General features: G+C 39.5%; 1 protein-coding gene across 2 annotated transcripts in view; it reads left to right on the top strand.

Moving 5' to 3' along the window:
• The window catches only part of Prkg1 (protein kinase cGMP-dependent 1), a 1,162,521-nt gene that overhangs the window by 607,629 nt on the left and 542,379 nt on the right, over window positions 1-12,513 (top strand). The window lies entirely within an intron of this gene.

The following is a 12,513-nucleotide window of genomic DNA, read 5'->3' on the forward strand; positions in this document are numbered from 1 at the left end:
CTCATCTGGCAACCAAATGTTCAACACGTAAGCTTCTGGGGAATATTTCATATCCAAACTGTAACACTTTGGGAAATACTGTAACAACAAACACTATTGATCTTAGTGGCCTTTTCTGTTTCTTCTCTAATGTGTTGTGGCTCCCATTATTACCCACCTGAGACACTGTTTTTTTCTACTGTAGTTGTTCCCATTTACTCTAATAGTTTTGGTCCAGATGTACTCTCCAGGTGTGTCTAATATAATTCTGACAGTCATTACCTCACCACAGGAAGCTCTCCAATTTTTCCTTCCAAGACACGTGGCCATAGCTATAGAAATTATTGTGTTTCAGGACTCAAGAAGGAGACAGAGTGCTTTTGATGTCTCCTAGATAGTGGCCTGGGATGCTAACCATCCTCAAGTATGCAACAAAAACTCTATCAGCGGAAAATAGAAGCGGTATATGTTAGACAATGCAAGTTGGGAATTTCCGCAAATTTTCCACTTTATGCCTAAGGAATTTCATACCCTGGGATGTAGCAATCACAATCTCATATTAGCAGTCCTTGCAAGGTTGTCTTCTCACCATCTCTTTCTGTATCCAGGATATACTTCAATCAAACCAGGGGCTTAGCTTTCCCCCAAGCATAGTTTGTCTTTCTTACCTCTTCTTCCTTTATGCTGCTTCTTTACCTTAGCATCATTGTTCTTGTACCCCCTGTTTCAGTTAAAATGTCACCCCCTAGAGGAAGTTGCTCTTGATTTTCTTTGTCCTACTCTTGCAGACGAAAGTAACTGGTCTGGTGTCTGGACCCCACCATATCGCTACACTTCTCCCCTTGTCTTCTGCTTATGACTGGCACACAATCTTCACAGCTCTTACTTGTTCTAACAAACAATAAGTTCTTGAAAGATTGAGAATATCATTAAAACCAGCAACAACTCTGTGACCTGTAGAGCTTTCAATAAATGTGGTCAGTAAACATTTAGATTGAATTAAATGTTTAGTTTTTAAAAGGGATTTCTAAACTAGACCTTCTAATTGGTTTTAAATTCACCTATATTTTTAGCAATAATTGACTTCCTGCTCTTAGTAATGAAGCGATTTTAAGAGTTATCCCCTCATAGAAAGAAAGTGTCCATGCTTAATAGAAAACTGGCCACAACCAATCTGCAATAAATGAACTATATTAGGTATAAACTGTTACAGCTGATTTTATATGGCACAAATAAATGCTGTTTATCATGTTGGATTAAGCAAAGTATTACTAGTGTTGATTAAGTATGGATTTTTTAAAATATTTTTTCTTATTTTATGTGTATTTGCATTTAGCCTGCATGTGTGTGCAGACAACACATGTGTTCCTGGTGCCCACAGGGCCAGAAGAGGGCATCTGATTCCCTGGGAAAGGAGTTAAAGAGCAGTGAAGCACCACATGGGTACTGGGAACCCAAACCCAGGCCTTTGAAAGAGCAGCTAGTGCCCTTAACTGCGGAGCCATCTCTCCAGCCTCAAAAAATTGGGGGTTTTATAGTGATAAAAGAAAACCCAATGCAAACTTATTTTTTAACAGGAAGGTTAACTCAGATTAGAGATTCATAGGTAGGAGTGTACCATTCAGTAATTCCAGGCCTCTGATCTGGGATCCTCTTGGCTTTAGCCTCCTCTACTCTCAGACTCCAGACCAAACAAGTTTCAGATCTGTGATAGGAGAATCCAAAGCTAAGTGGGGGAGGTGTAGAAAGAAACTCCCCACAAGTTCCAGATGATGCAATCTCAGACATTCTGCTGTTGTTGCTGTCTTTTATTTTTGTTAATTTTGCTATTGTTTTTATTTTCAAATTAATTTTAATCATCTTTCAAATTTTTAGTAAGAGGAGCTGGAGGGGTGGCTCAGTGGTTAAGTGCACTGACTGATTGCTCTTCCAGAGGACCTGGGTTCAACTCTCAGCACCCAGGTGGCAGCTCACAACTGAATATAACTCTAGTTCCAGGGAACCTGCACTCTCACGAAGACAGGAAGACAAAACTCCAATGCACATAAAATAAAAATAAATCTTTAAAGTAAATAAATAAATAAAATTTTAGTAAGTAAATAGGAATTTCTTTGTGGCATTTTCATACTTTTCATGCTACTATACTTTGTTCATTTTTACCACTTAATTACATTTTAGTATCATAATAATTATATACTAATTACGAGTTAGAATAATAATTTGATATGTGTACTTATTTCAAGATAATTTTATAAATCTAAAGTTGTAGGTGAAATACATCATCTACTTTTCTGTGGTGAAAACATCTAAAACCTAGCTTTTCAGTAACTTTGTAACATCCGTTATGTTGTAGTCAGTCACCATGTGGTCCAGACTATCCACTTCCTATTTGAAACACTGGCTCGTTTGATCAACATCTCTTTCCCATTTGCTTCCTCTCTATCCTCCAGCAAACTCCATTGTTCTCTCTGACCAAATTTGATCTTTTTCAATCCCAAGTTTCCATGAGATCATGGAGCATTTGACTCTCTGCACCACACACACACACACACACACACACACACACACACACACACACCTATTTCATGTCGCGTAATGTTCATACATGTTATCACAAAGGATAGGATGACTTTCTTTGGAAAGCTGGAAGAAGCCCACGGAGTACATGAATACTCTCCTATAGGATGCACATCTGTCCACTTGTTAAAAAGCAATGCAAGAACATTTGAATGAACCTTTCACTCTTCAGTGAAGACATTCTTTCAGAATTTCTGTAGTTTTCCTCCCATCTCGGATACTTGTTAGACTCTATCCAAGTGTGTCAACTGACCATGACACTGCTGATGGTGCACATGACTTACTGTAACCGTGAGATGAAATGCTGGGCCACATGCCCAGAATCTAAACTAAAGCAAAGAATTCATTGAAATTAGGCAAGGAGCCTAAAACAACTTCACTTTGTCCAATCCCAAATTTCCAGACCCATTGGAATCCTATTTTATAAAAATCTGTTATTTGCAGGGAAGACAGCTAGGAGGTATGCTGTTGAGCAACAGAAAGAAGTGACCAGGAGGAAGAAGGCTGGGGGGAACAGGGGTTCTGTGTATCTAACATGAGAAAGACACTTGTTAACCAGTGCTCACTGGGTACTTTGAATAATAGACAAGCTTTGCAATGCTGGAGTTGAACACAAAGAGACCAGGAAATCATTCATGACATTCCAGAACTTCAGAACTGGGTCCCTCATGATTCCCCATATGCCAAACTTCTGATCTCAGTTTAGATTCTAGAAAAATGATGTATTTTTAAGCCCTGTAGGACTCTGAACCTTCAAAGAAGAATAAATGCTAATAAGTCATTCTTGTTCTCACTCCAGCTTATTCTCTTCTTATGAAGGGAAGCTGGAATAACAAATGAATGCTTCCAGCTTCTTAATGATAACTACTGTGAAGCACTCAGCTTTTGTTACTCCCTCCTGTTCACTGAAGACAACAGGACCCTAACTTGTGGACAAAGAGTGAACAGGTATTACAGCAGGATTTGAAAAAGCAAATTCAAATCATGAAATATGGGGGATAATGGACAGATATTAAGTAGGAACAGATAAATACTGCTTAATTCCACTTGTAATTCTGTTTACATTTTTTGAGTGTTGTGGGGTCTGAAGGCTTATGTGATTTGCCTTTTACGATCAGGGATGAATATATTCGATTGTTAGAGAAAGGAGCCTTGGCTGTTATAAAAAGTAGGTAAAACATTAGCACTGAGATGTAAAAATGACTGCAGCTACTATACCCACTTTAAACCTGAATACATTATCATTATAATGGAATAAAATGTTTCAGCCACAGGTTTTATTCTGAAAACCAGAATTATAATAAGATGGAACTAAATATACTTACGTCTTTCCCCAGCCAGAAATCACAAAGGAGAACCAGTGGAATAACTCAGCAGGTGAATGTGCCTGCTGTGCAAGCCTGGCTACCTGAGGTCAAGCCAAGGAAGCTCCATAAATGTAGAAAGAGACAAGTGACTCCACAAAGTTGTCCAGTGACCTCAACACAACAGTTCAAACACACTAACAATGAATTAACCAGTCAAAAGAAGAAATTCCAACATAAGGTTGTTTTGTTTTATTGAGGCAGGTTTTCTCTCTGTAGCTTCAGCTTTCCTTGAAATCTGCTCTTGAATTCTTGTCCATATTCATCTCAAATTTATAATCTTCCACATCAGCCTCCAAGGGCTGAGATTACAACCGGGAGCCCCCACATCCAACTCCTATAATACACATTGGCGCAGTTCAAGTGAGTCAAGGGATAGCAGCAATTAATATTACCTGGACATTTGTTCTCAGTACGTCTAGCTTTAACACTCTAGCCCATGCACTTTGAAGTTGCCTCTATTATGTGAACATCCATTCACCAAGCTTTAGACTGAGGGCCTGTAATGTATATGCAGAATAGACACAAAGCTAAACAGACAGAATTCATCTCTGTATTTCCAGAGTTTATTCCATTGGGCTGGTACAAGAGGGGCTTCTTGGGAAGGTCTTTGTTACCTAAAACAGAGTCTCTCATTTGTAAGAAATTAATTCAAACTGTCAGCCTTGTATTAGCTGAAGGACTAGTCCCCCAATACATAAACATATGCATCTGTTTTTCCCTTAATATCACTCGCAGACTCTTCCTCTAGCATCATTCCAGCACACCATGCCCTGTTCCAAACGCTCAATGGTTCTTGAACAACTTCAGGGTGGTATTCATCCTCCTTATGGACAGTATTCAATGTCTTCTACAATTTGGCCTTCAGTGACTTTTTCCAGCTGATTCATTCACCACCACATCTTACACTCCTGTGGAATTGGGTCAGTAGTAGGCGGGGTAGGCGGGTTCAAGAGGACCCAATCTGAAGACTTGGGTCTCTGAATTCTTCTCTGTCTTCTGATAACACTGAGCTGAGACCTTGTCACAATATCTAAACTCTCTCTCTCTCTCTCTCTCTCTCTCTCTCTCTCTCTCTCTCTCTCTGTGTGTGTGTGTGTGTGTGTGTGTGTGTGTGTGTGTGTGTGTGTCTATGTCTCTGTCCATGTATCTCTGTATCTATAAAAAAGAGATAATAATAACTCCCTATAGTGTTGGAGGCACAAAGGTCCTTGGGCCCACAGAGCTCTAGGGAACCAGAAATGTTAAATACACAGGGACCTCTTCTCAATGGAGGAGATAAAAATAAAATACCTGTTTTCCTGCCCAAAAGGCTGGAAGTGGATTTTGCTAACTACCTAGGGACCCATTTGCTATCTGTGAAAGCAAACCTCACCCACCTTTTGCTATAAGAGTCACACCTCACCGAAATTCCCCAAAATGATTATCCAGACTCTTCCATGCCTAAACCATTGCCCATCCTTAGGGGAGATGTCACATGTATTATGTGGCCTCTGTGCTATCTATCAGAGACCACACTAGATTCTAGGTCTTTTAGCTATAGAACCCACCCTATGGTCACATGTGGTATGTAAAAGAGTCTCTATGTAGTCACTCACACCTTAAGTGCTATTGTGCATCTGGAATTGGACTGATTATTGCCTGGAAACCTTTTCCCTGATTGTACTGTGTTTTAAATAAGTTGACAATGAGCTGCCTGGCATTAGACTCCCCGAAGTCTGATCCAGGTTGACAAAGTCAATGTGAACTGGACTTTCATTTGCACTTCCTTGCCTGGATACCCTCAGGGAGCCCCTCTCTATAACATAAAACATGTAGTCATATATTTAAACATTTAGAAATTAGCTAGAGGGGTGCATAAATGGCTCATATGTTAGGCACATATACTGCTTTTCTAGTTGACCCAAGTTAGGTTACTGGTACCCATGACAAGTGGCTCACAGCTGTCGGTCCTTTTCTGGTCCAGTGTCCTTTTCTGGACTCTGTGGGCACCCATACTCACACTTACATATACTCACATACACACGCACATGTCGCGCATGCACGTACGTGCGCGCATACACACACACACACACACACACACACACACACACACACACACACACACACACAGAGTTAAAAATAAAATAAAATTTTGATGGTAATAGTGGCACATGACTTTAATCCCAGCACTTGGGAGGCCAAGGAAGGCAAATTTGTGTGGCATGAGGCCACCCTAGTCTACATGGTGTTTGACAGGAGGGGTGTCTCTACAAACACTATGACCAATAGAGTGTGAATCTGTGAGAGGCAAAAAGAAAGTCCAGTCCAAAATGACTCAGTAGTCAGTGTTGGCTCAAACTTAGAGTCTGGCATCAGGTAGTTTATTTTAGGCATATTTGAGCACAGCACAATTTGGGAAAAATAGGTTTCAGGTGATAATAAACTCAACCCCATGTGGACAACAAAGCTTAAGACATGACTACATGGAAACTTCTCTAAAGTACATGTGATATCTTCTATAAAGATGGGTTCTATACATCGGTTGAGAAAACAGGCTCAGGGTAAACAAGCTCAAAAATAAGGATTTAGGGAAGGATAGAGCTACAGATGGACTGAGATAAACAAGCTCAAGATAAAGCATCTAGGAAAAGCCTATGTGGCCTGGCCATACAGATAGGGCAGAAGTCACCAGCTCATTAACCAACTTGCTCCCCACCTCCCAAGCAGAGAACAGGTTATACATCTTTTCTTTTGAAGAGACAACCCCGTGTGTTTAACATTCCTGGTTCCCCTAGTGCTTATCTGTGAGTACAAGGCCCTCCGTGCCTCCTACAGCGCAATGAGTTCCAGACCAGCCAAAGATACATAGTGGGAGAGACTTTGTCTGAAAAAAGAAAATTTATTTGAGGAAAAAGTTGAACACATTTGAAGTACTCAGTGACGCCTTCAATCACTTTTCCCTTGAGCTCTGCTTGTATTGTGTCCTTTACTTACGATGTCCAATTTGTTCCTTTATTTCCATTGTTTTATGTCTGTGTCCAAATTTGCCTATTTGTGTGTGTGTGTGCTATAAGGGTTTATTTGTTGTTGTTGTTGTTGTTGTCATGAGGAGAAATAGGTTTCATTGTGATTCATTCTCTCTTGTTATTATTTGCTCCCTTCCCTTCCTCTGTCCTTCTTGATGCTTTCCTTCTTCTCTGCACATATTTTTTCCTGTCATGACTCATGTATTCCATTACCCTGTCTTTTTCATCTCCCCCACCACAACTCCCATTAGAGTTACTCCTCCGTGCTCTTCAAAGTACCATTTCTACTTTCATGTGATGTATTTATCACATTTTCTTTCATATGTGGATTTTATAGAGACTATATATATATATATATATATATATATATATATATATTATCTAAATTTGATCTATTTTGCTTAGCCCAATGATCTTCAGCTCCATCTGTTTTCCTACGCATGTCATAATTTCCTCTTTAAAGATGAGCACAACTCCATTGTACATATAGCCCACATGTTTATTCATTCGTCTGTTGATAGGCACCTAGTCTGATTCCCTGTCTTAGCCATTGTGAATTATGCAGTAAATACATGGATGTGCACAGGTTATCTCTGATAGGCTGACTTTTAGAGTCCTTCAATTATACACACAGGAGCCATCTGTCTGGGTCATAAGATGATTCTACTATAAGTTGCTTGAAACACTTTCCGGCTGATTTCCATTATGGCTGCATAGGATGACATCCTCACCTCACCTCACTCACCTCGCAGTCTATAAGGGATTCTCTTTCCTCATATCCTTACCCGTGTTTTTTTGTCACTTGTCACTTTGATGTTAGCTGTTATGGCTGGGCTGAGATGTAATGTCAAATCATTTTTTTTTATTTGTATTTTCCTGGAGCTAAAGATGTTGAACACTTTTTCAAATATGCATCACCCTTCTGCATTGCTTTCTTCCAGAAATGTCTATTCCATTCATTATCCCATTTGTTGATCGACTGGATTAGTTTTTTCTCTTTTCGGCATTCAATTTTTGTAGTACTTCATAGATTCTAGGTATATACCACCTGTCAAATGTATACTTGGCAGAAAGTTTTTCTCATTCTTTAGGGTCTCTTGACTCTGGTGTCTGTCTCCTTTGGCATGCAAAAACTTTTTACTGTGATGAATCCCACGTGTAAATTCTTGGTATTGTTTCCTGTTTCCTGTGCTATCAGAGTCCTTTTCATAAAGTCCTTGCCTACACTTGGGTCTTGCAGATGCTGACCAGTTTTCCTCTAGCACTTTCAGAGTTTCTGGTCTATCATTAAGGTCTTTGACCTATTTTGATTTTTTTTTTATTTTTGCAGGATGAAAGATATATATCTAGCTTCTACTGATATGTGAAAATCCAGTTTTCATAGCACCATTTGTTGAAGAAGCTATCTGTTCTCCAATGCATGTTTTTTAACACATTTCAAAGATTTGGTGACTGATACTGTGTGGGCTTCTATCTGGGTCCTCTATTATATTCCATTGGTATGTCTGTTTTGTTTTCATGCTATAAATACCCTCTCTATTAATATGGCTGAGCTATACTTTTTACTAATTCTTTAAGAATTACAAACAATGTGCTATAATCATATCCAACCCTCTCCCCCAAGTCCTCCTACATCTACTTCCCTATCAATCCTTTTTTAAAAATCTCTGTCTCTATCTCTGTCTCTGTCTCTGTCTCTGTCTCTCTCTCTCTCTCTCTCTCTCTCTGTCTCTCTCTCACTCTTACACACACACACACACACACACACACACACACACACACACACACACACACACACAGTTTTACTGACTAACAACTACTCTCAAGGATGGGACTTGCCCTTAAAGAAAACTGACTCTTCCTCTCCCAGCATCTATCAGATGCCATTAGCTCCTCCACTAAGACTTTGTGCCCAAGTGCCCCCTCATGCTATTATTTTGTCTGGCCTGATGTTGAACATGTTTGGTGTATGCAGTTGCAATCCTGTATGTTCAAATGATTTTTTAAAACATTTCTTTTATTGTTTTAAAAAAGTATACTTGCACCATTCCCCTTTCTCTTTTGTCTCTCCAAACCCTCCCATATACCCCTGCTTATTTTTTCTCCTTAATTGTTGTTACATATATTTGTGTGTTTGTAAGTATTCCTTGTAGCTAGACATTTCCTCTCCTGATCGCCTGTCCCCAAATAACGGACTCAGAGGCTGAATGTGAATTATAAATTCTCAGCCAATAGCTCAGGCTTATTTCTAACTATCTTACATTTTAAGATAATCCATATTCCTAATTTATCCTCTGCGACATGGTGGTACCTTTATTAGCATGGCAGGTTCATCTTCCTCTCCCTCTGTGTCTGCCAGCAACTTCTCTGCTCTGCCTTTCTCCTTCCCATCATCCTTAGTTTGGTCACCCTACCTATACTTTCTGCCTGGCTACTGGCCAATCAGCATTTTATTAAACCAATTCGAGTGACAAATCTTTACAGTGTACAAGAGGATTATTTCACAGTAATTCCTAAATACATAAATATAACCTGCTCAGTCTGTATAATGTTGTCTGTATGTATGTGTTTTCAGAGATGACCATTGCTATTGATTAACCAATAAGTATGTTCTTCCCTGGATGAGATTATATCTTCCATTCTCAGCATTCTTCAGTTTCCTTTTTTGTTTGTTTGTTTGGTTGTTTTGAGGCATGGACTTTCTGTGTACCTCTGTTTACCTGAAACTCTCTAACTTTCTATATAGATCAAAATGGCCTTCAACTTGCAGAGATCTGCCTGCCTCTGCCTCCCGAGTGCTGTGATTAATGGTGTCCAACGCTAAGCCTGGCTACATGTATCTCTTGGTGTCGAGATGAAGCCTAGTGAGCTTCCCCACTCCACCCCATCCATCCCTATCCACACGAACATGTCTACTGGTATATTTTTATGTCTTTTCCTTAGCTACTCAGATACATTTTCTCTGCCACAATGTAAAAATATATCTCATGATAAAAATAATTCTGTTTTCAGAGGAACTATTATAAGCAGAGATATAGGAATTTGTGGTTTCTTTAATGGGAAATGGTAAATAGAAGATTGAATGGAAATGGCAGAATATCAAACTCCAAGCATTCATCTCAAATAATAATAATAATAATAATAATAATAATAATAATAATAAAAGAATCAACTAGTCCTGTGCCTGAGATCAAGAATTCATTCACAAGGTCTTGTAGTAAAGTGCTGGTGGGATTCTTCATTTTGTTCGGGGACATTTAAATGTCTTTGTTTAACCTTGAGAATTATGGCCCATTCCTCAAATGCACAGCATACCTGTGAGTGGTTAATGGAGTGGAACAGTTTTGATTCATCGAGGGGCTGTTGGTGAAGAAATGTTCAGGCATGAGATTCAAGCAATATTGGAACTCATTTTTAAACAGGCTTTAAACAGGCAATAAAGTAGAGACTCCCCGATGAGATTCAGCAGAAGCAATGGGCATCATTCGCCAGGGAATTGGCATTCTCGATTAGGTTCTCGATGCCTAAAACATCCAGGGTACTGGGCATCAATGACAAGCAAGAAAAGGAAGGAAAACATGGGGATAATCCTAAATACACTTCTTGATCATAAAGATGGGAATCAGCTTTAAGTTACTAATCAAAAATGAATGGATGGAGTACTCACTGACTGACTCAACACCAGGTTCCATTAGGACTGGGAACAAATCAGAATCAAAAGAAAAATATGAGAGCTTTGGAAACATGAAGAATGGTTTTGTCTCTTACTACTTGTCATTGATATGGAGTGCAATTAATTATATCCACCTGTTCCTTTCAGCTTTGTGTTACTGGATGGAAATTTTAGCTAGAATGTATTGGCTCTTTTTGCCTGATAGGCTCGTGTTCATTCCCTGTCTTTGTTGCCATTCTCTCTCTGCTGGCAGAGGAGAATCTGGCTCTTCTGCCATCTGAGACAGAAGACAACCACATTGGTTAAAATACAGCTGTTTATCTCAGTAAGGTCCAGGAAATTGCCCTCCAAGCTCTGGGAAAGTGATAATGGGTGCAGGCACAAAATGATAAATACTAAGCCCAGATCCTGAAGGCCAGGTGTCTTCCCAGCACCAGGGCTGAATTACACAGAATATTATTGTAAACCCAAATCAAGCCTGAATTAAGGCAGCCAACACTTAAAAAGCAGTGTTATGTGCATGAGCTTCTGCAATTTACTCTTTATCTACAAGCATAGCCAGTGCAGACACACGAACCCTAGCTAAAGGACAGAAGACAAAGCTAAATTGATACAAAAGTGAGTTCCCACTTTTCTTCTTTGATTTCTCTTCATTCCTGGAAGTTTCAACTTTTAGGCCTTTATCTTATAGTTTCTAGAAAATAATGCATTGTTGAAATAATAACAGAAGAATTCTTACTTTTCTGTCTCCCTGGATAGATTTCTTTCCTACCTGCCAAATATAAACTCCTTACTTTTTATTCAAATCTATCTTACTTTTGAAAAAATATGTATATGCTATCTGCCCTAGTCTCATGTTTCTGAGCAAAGTACTAGGTAAGAACAGAATATCAGGAAGAAGAAATATGAAAAAGTGAGGCAGAAGTTGATATAGGAAAATTGACAGAGGGGTATTAGATAGGTCACCCTTAGCTAGGACATCATTAAATTATTGGTCTTTTATTATTTCTTATGCTCCCAGGAGAGACTCCCTGACTTGCCTGGAGTTGAAAAACTCTCAAAACATGTGGCTTCCAAAATTCATTTAATCAAATTCACTACAGATTGATGTCTTGGTTCTGTGGGATTGGCAAATGATAGGTGTCACTGGAAAATGAGAAAATAATAACAGGACCTCTTAAGGATTTAAGCTGTGTCTCCAAATTACAACTTCCTGGCATACAATAGATTTGTGTAAACTCTTCAGAGATGTATTATAACAGACAGAAGCTGTGAGATTCTCAGAAAAAAAAAAAAAAAAGGTCAGTGACCTAAGATCATTAAGAAAACTTCCTGGAAGCCAGTGGACTGGAATGGATCCTAAATAATAGATGGGGTTTGAAAGACAGAGAGAAACAGGAAGAGAACATCTTAAACAAATGAAGGAACTCTGGCTGGGGAAATCTGCCCTGTCTTCCTCCATAAATATGAAAATGCACCAAAGTTAGCTCTCAAGCACACTCACTGCTGGCCTGTGAGTCCCCAACCCGCCAAACAATGCATTGTGGGTGACAATTATTAGTAGGGGTTCCCTAAAGAAGCAGAACTTCCAGAAGGAGAGAGAGAGAGAGAGAGGGAGAGAGAGAGAGAGAGAGAGAGAGAGAGAGAGAGAGAGAGAGAGAGAGAGAGAGGTGATTTATAAGAATGACTTACAGGCTATGGTCCAACTTATCTAGAAGTTGCTCGGTTCTGGAGGCTGGATGACTCAGCTGGTCTTCCTCATACACTGGAATCCCAGAGAAATGGGCTTTAATGCCAGTGAAGGAATGGGCTTGCTAATGGGGCAAGAGCAGGCAGGCAAAGCAAAAGCTTCCTTCTTCTATGTCCTTATATAGGCTTCCAGCAGAAGGGGTGGCCCAGATTACAGGTGTGC

Source organism: Cricetulus griseus, chromosome 3, assembly GCF_003668045.3.
Source record: "Cricetulus griseus strain 17A/GY chromosome 3, alternate assembly CriGri-PICRH-1.0, whole genome shotgun sequence".
Lineage (NCBI taxonomy): Eukaryota > Metazoa > Chordata > Mammalia > Rodentia > Cricetidae > Cricetulus > Cricetulus griseus.